Below are 6,299 nucleotides of genomic sequence, written 5' to 3'. Positions count from 1 at the left end.
GCATCGTGAGGATCATCCTCAGGGTAACGCCAGTCTCCCTCCGCTACCGCCACCACCAAGAAGGAATTACGACCACCATTAGGACGAGGGGGCTGGGGGCTTCCAGGAGCCGCGTGCCATCGCCTGCACCTTGGGCAGAGCTCAAGCCCCAGCCTCACAGCGTATCTTCAAAAAGTTCGAAGTGAATGCAGTCCTCCCCAAGCTCGAGGCCACGCGCCCGCTCAGATGGTCCAAGTGCGCCATCACATTCAGCTCAGTAGATCAGCCCAAGTGCGCGGCTACCGCCGGCGCCCTCCCGATGCTCTGTTCACCATTTATTAGCAACGTGCAAGTTACCAAGACTCTTATCGATGGCGGCGCAAGGCTCAACGTCATGTCCATCGACACGTTCGACAACCTCCATGTGTCGTATGATCAGGTTCACCCCACTAAGCCTTTCTCAGGAGTGACCGATGACTCCACCACCCCCATCAGGCAGGTCCGCCTCCCCGTCACCTTCCGACAGCGCGACAACTACCGCATTGAGCTCATCGACTTTGATGTCGCCCACATCCGTCTGCCATACAATGCCATCCTCGGGTATCCGGCCCTAGCCAAGTTCATGGCCGTGACGCACCATGGCTACAACGTCCTCAAGATGCCAGGAAGCGGCGGGATCATCACAGTCCCCTGCGAAGAAAGAGATGCAGTGTGCTCTCTTGAGCGCGCCTTCCAAGCAGCATCAATCGAAGACCCCGGCAACAATGCAGCTCGATACCCTCCTGAGGTCGTCCCCAAGAAGAAGAAGCAGCTACTCCGTGCCAGACCTCAGGAGGGCAGCGCCGCAAGTGGCACCTCGTCAGGATCAGCGCCCGCACCTAGGGCGCCTCCCTCTGTCGCATAGGAAGGCGTGCCCGGCGCCCTCCTCGGGCAAGGCTCGGGGGCTCTCTTCTGGAGGGCCTCAGACCTTGCCAACATCACGAGGGAGGCGCTCGGGCACCACTTGGAGGCGTGTTTCATGACACATCTCCCTCAAGAGGACAATGGGCAAGGAGCGCCCGGTGCTCAGGAGTTCATCAGCAAGGTATCTCCAGAGCTTTGGGAAGCAAGAGCAATACGCGGAACCGCCGCCCACTTGGCGTTGCTCCCCACCGAGGCGAGGGTGGTGAGCTGCGCGTCTGCATCGACATACCAGGGCTCAACCGAGCCGCATCTCAGGAGCGGTTCTGGCCTTCGCGTGTTGGGCGCTGCGAAGGTCCACCTCACAGCTACGTCCAAATGCCGTTTGGCCTGCCGAGCGTGGCTGCTGCCTTCCAGCGCAACCTGCGGAGCGTCATGGTGGGTCAGGAGGACAGGCACCATGCAGTCCTGGAGGAGATGGCGGCGGTCCTCAAGGAACCGCTTGGACCCCTAGGGCCTCCCGAGGCTCAGGGCCTCGGTGGCTCGTGAGGGGCAACCCCTTCGCCGCGTACCTTCAGCTGCCTCAACACCCCTTCATCAATGGAACCAGGTGACATTTTCCAAGTTCATTTAACTGGGAGTGCCAAGGGGCTGCATTATTCCCAGGCCGCGTGGGTCCGTCCCTGTGGCATGTATCCCTTCTTTTTTATGTCTTTAGCTTACCTTGCTGGGGGCGCCCCTCGGGCTACATCATCCCCAAGCCGCTTGGGCTGGACCCAGTGGCATGTATCGTTCATGCATTTACCTGAGCTAGTTTGCTTTCCATGCTTAATCTACCTATGACCATCACCTGCTTGATTCTCACCCGCCACGGGGGCTACTCACGCTAGCACGACGCTTGTGCTCGGGTCCGTCCCTGCAACGTCGACAAACCTGGGCGGTCGTGCTCTGGCTCGCGACATGCCCCGCGCACGTCAGCTCACCAGGCCCTTAGTGCCTTCATCTCCTCGCGGAGCGACCAGCGGCGGACCGACAACCGTAATGGAAAACTGTGTCTCTCCTTGTGCTGGCTTGCAGGAATCTCCTAAAGGCGGCGGCAGGCGGGACTGCGAGCTCCCTCTTCTCCCATGCAATCTGCTTGCGCGTTAAAAGGGGGGCTCCTGAGCATCGCGACTTAGGAGCTCTTACTGGCTCTCCATCCCTCACCCCCTGGCCTTGACCATGGCACGTGACCTGGCATACCAGCAGTGGCTGAGCTCGCTCGAGGGCCGAGACCTGAGGACGCAGAGCACGAAGGAGAGCATGGAGAAGGGGGAGGCTCGCATGTGCCTGGCTTAGCTATGCTTCGGGCGCCTATGCACGAATCTGGGGCATCATGAGGGATCAACTCCAGACCGTCAAGATAAGTCCCGAGCCCGAGTTGGCTAAAATGCTAAGGACTAAGAACCATACTAACCGCAGCCCTGCTGCAGCAACGTCACCCCCTTTCTTACCTCTCAACGGCTGCTTGAGCGCTAAAGAGGATCTCCTGAGCATCGCGCCTCAGGAGCTCTTACTGGACCTCGGGCTTCTCACCTCCTTGCCTTGACCACGACACGCGACCCAGCATACCAGCGACGGCTGTAGCCTGCCTGGGGACCGGGACTTGTCAGCATAGAGCGCCAAGTCGTCGCGAGATCGGAAAGGGAGACCGAGCTGAAGTAGGACTCGCGCTCGCGCAAGTTCATAATAAGGACAATATTGAAAAGAGGCATTCCAAAACCTTTACACACCCCCATGGGGCATTTCTCGATTCCTCACAGGGAACAAAAGGCAAGAACTTAGGGAATCCTAACTACACGTGCCCCTGTGGATGACGCCATCATCAACAGTGGGCCACCAGAGGCCGGCACCAACCTCATCTAGATCAGCGGCGGCGGAAGCCTGATGTTGTAGCCCTGCTCCAGGCTTTGTGGAAGCATGGGGCCACGTAGCTGTCGTCGCTCGTCTCCGGGGTCTCGTAGAGCTCGGGAGAATCGCTGGACTCCCAAGTGTCGCCGATGCTACCAGAGGAGCTGCTGGTGATGCGGGTGTTGGGGAACGTTGCAGAAAATTAAAATTTTTCCTACGGTTTCACCAAGATCCATCTATGAGTTCATCTAAGCAACGAGTCGAGGGAGTGAGTTTGCATCTACATACCACTTGTAGATCGCGTGCGGAAGCTTGCAAGGTGATGATGGAGTCGTACTCGACGTGATTCGAATCACCGATGACCAAGTGCTGAACGGACAGCACCTCCGCGTTCAACACACGTACGGGACGGGAGACGTCTCCTCCTTCTTGATCCAGCAAGGGGGAAGGAGAGGTTGAGGAAGACAGCTCCACCGGCAGCACGACGGCGTGGTGATGGTGGAGAGGCAGTACTCCGACAGGGCTTCGCCAAGCACACAACGGAGGAGGAGAGGTGTTGGGGAGGGGAGGGCTGCGCCTTGGAGGGTGGTCGCGGCTGCCCTCCCCTCACCCCTCTATTTATAGGGGGAAGGGAGAAGGGGGCCGGCCCCCTAGAATCCATCTAGGGGGGGTGCGGCGGCCTAGGGGAGAGGGGAGAGGGTGGCTTGCCCCCCAAGCCAAGGGGGCGCCCCCTCTAGGGTTCCCCCTCAACCCTAGGCGCATGGGCCCAAGGGAGGGGGGTGCGGCCAGCCCACCAGGGGCTGGCTCCCTGCCCCACGCAGCCCATGTGGCCCCCCGGGAGGGGTGGCCCCTCCCGGTGGACCCCCGGAACCCTTCCGGTGGCCCCGGTACAATACCGGTATGACCCCGAAACTTCCCGGTGTCCGTTTGACAACTTCCCATATATAAATCTTTACCTCCGGACCCTTCCGGATCTCCTCGTGACGTCCAGGATCCCATCCGGGACTCAGAACAACATTCGGTAGTCACATACTAGTCTTCCTAATAACCCTAGCGTCACCGAACCTTAAGTGTGTAGACCCTACGGGTTCGGGAGACATGCAGACATGACCGAGACGCTCTCAGTCAATAACAAACAGTGGGATCTGGATACCCATGATGGCTCCCACATGCTCCTCGATGTTGTCATCGGATGAACCACGATGTCGAGGATTCGATCAAACCCTGTATGCAATTCCCTTTGTCAATTGGTACGTTACTTGCCCGAGACTCGATCGTCGGTATCCCAATACCTTGTTCAGTCTCGTTACCGGCAAGTCACTTTACTCGTACCGTAATGCATGATCCCGTGTCCAACACCTTGGTCACATTGAGCTCATTATGATGATGCATTACCGAGTGGGCCCAGAGATACCTCTCCGTCATACGGAGTGACAAATCCCAGTCTCGATCCGTGTCAACCCAACAGATACTTTCGGAGATACCTGTAATGCACCTTTATAGTCACCCAGTTACGTTGTGACGTTTGATACACCCAAGGCACTCTTACGGTATCCGGGAGTTACACGATCTCATGGTCGAAGGAAGAGATACTTGACACTGGCAAAGCTCTAGAAAAACGAACTACATGATCTTTTATGCTATGCTTAGGATTGGGTCTTGTCCATCACATCATTCTCCTAATGATGTGATCCCGTTATCAACGACATCCAATGTCCATAGTCAGGAAACCATGACTATCCGTTGATCACAACGAGCTGGTCAACTAGAGGCTCACCAGGGACATATTGTGGTCTAAGTATTCACACGTGTATTACGATTTCCGGATAATACAGTTATAGCATGAATAAAAGACATTTATCTTGAACATTGAAATATAACAATACTTTTATTATTGCCTCTAGGGCATATTTCCAACAGCGGGCAACAGACCCTGCCCCACCTGTGGCACCAGCATGATGACCCCACCTAGGGAAACCCAGACGGCGGCCTTCTGCATTGAAGACCTTGAAGCACAGCGTGGAGGCACCGTCGTACGCAAAGTGGATTGCAAGGGCACCCTCCGCACGACACACGCGGGCGACCTCACCCTAGCATCGGGTCATGAAGATCTTCCCCGAGGAGACGGCCTCAACCTCTACTCTAGTCGGCGTGCTGTAGCCAAAGCTCGAGGGCCCCCCTCGTCGGCATCTCGGCTGAGAAGAAGGAAGGGAAGCGGATCCAAGTTCTCGGGGGCATCGCCGCCCACAGCACGGGCTCGCGCGAGGAGTCTGTGGTGTGGACTCCAGGGATGGCGACGCGTGCCACCGCGGCACGGTCACCACGAGCCCCGGGGTTGGGCGTACAGGGGTAACGGATACTTGGGAGGAGGCAGCTCGCACCAAGGCCTCTTCATCACCGGCATCGTCGCCTCGTCGCAGTGGTGGGCCGGCGTCTTCTTCGGCGGGAGTGGTACCAGCCCGTCGAGGGCAGTGTTTCCTTTCTCCGCCGCGGATAACCTTCGGATGGGCGCCATTGGTGTCGACAATGGTGCGAGGGGGAGAAGCAATAAAAATGGGAAGAGATGGGTGACGGGGGCTCCGCCCCCTCCCATTTATAGTAGGAGAAGGCCAACCAGCGCCCCCACGATCACAGGTAATGATGGTTTTTCCTTGCATGTCACAGGGACTTGTCAAGTCAGGCAGTTGCCGAGGCGGTGTGGGGAAGCGGAGACGCCCACGTCCAATCAACCGCCACGCGTCGACCAAGGCCGCAAGATATTGGGGCCCGCAGCGCTCCTCATTTGACCTTTGGCTTCGCCTCGATGCCAAGCCCGAGCGCGCCTTGGGCCCGGGGGCTACTGTCAGTGTTCTGGGAATGGGGGTCTCCGGACTTGTCTGCCTGCGGCCCATGGCGTGCCTCTGCGAGCGGGCCCGAACGGCCCATCTTCACTAACAAGCAACCAAGACCCTTGAGAGGGGCCAAGCCTCGTGAGGCGGACGACATAAGACCTCCTCGGGAGCGTCCTCACCAGGCTGGCTCGCGAGGGGCGAAGAGTTCTAGGCAAGGGAAACCTCCCGAGGTTCCAATGATGTGAGCCATGACGATCAAGGTAAGGCAGGCACCAGGCGGGCGCCAACATGCACAGTGTCCTTGTTTCCTCTTTGGTGCTAAGGAAGCAAGCACAGGCGCGGAGTACCGAGGCGTCAAGCAAAGGTTTCCATATCGGTGCAACGAGACCATGACCAACAGGATGGCAAGACGGAGGTCACCATGGAGCCCAAGGCGGCGTCACCACCAGAGCCTTTTGTAGGCGAAGTCTGCTTTTGTCAGGATTTGCTATACTAGCTGTCCCATTTCAAATTGGCCATTGTTGGCTCCCTTCCTGCTCAATATTTGGGGAGAGGACCAGGGCCTCTATAAATAGGACTAGCCACCACCATAGCTAGGAGAGGAGATCCGAACAACCACAAGTTCACCAAGCACAAGAAAACCTCTCCTCAGGAGGTTGTTCTTCCCCTTGTACTGTTCATCCTCAGCCCAAGATGCCA

Source organism: Triticum aestivum, chromosome 5A (genome assembly GCF_018294505.1).
Source record: "Triticum aestivum cultivar Chinese Spring chromosome 5A, IWGSC CS RefSeq v2.1, whole genome shotgun sequence".
NCBI classification, from domain to species: domain Eukaryota; kingdom Viridiplantae; phylum Streptophyta; class Magnoliopsida; order Poales; family Poaceae; genus Triticum; species Triticum aestivum.
Note: the sequence above shows the minus strand (reverse complement) of the source record.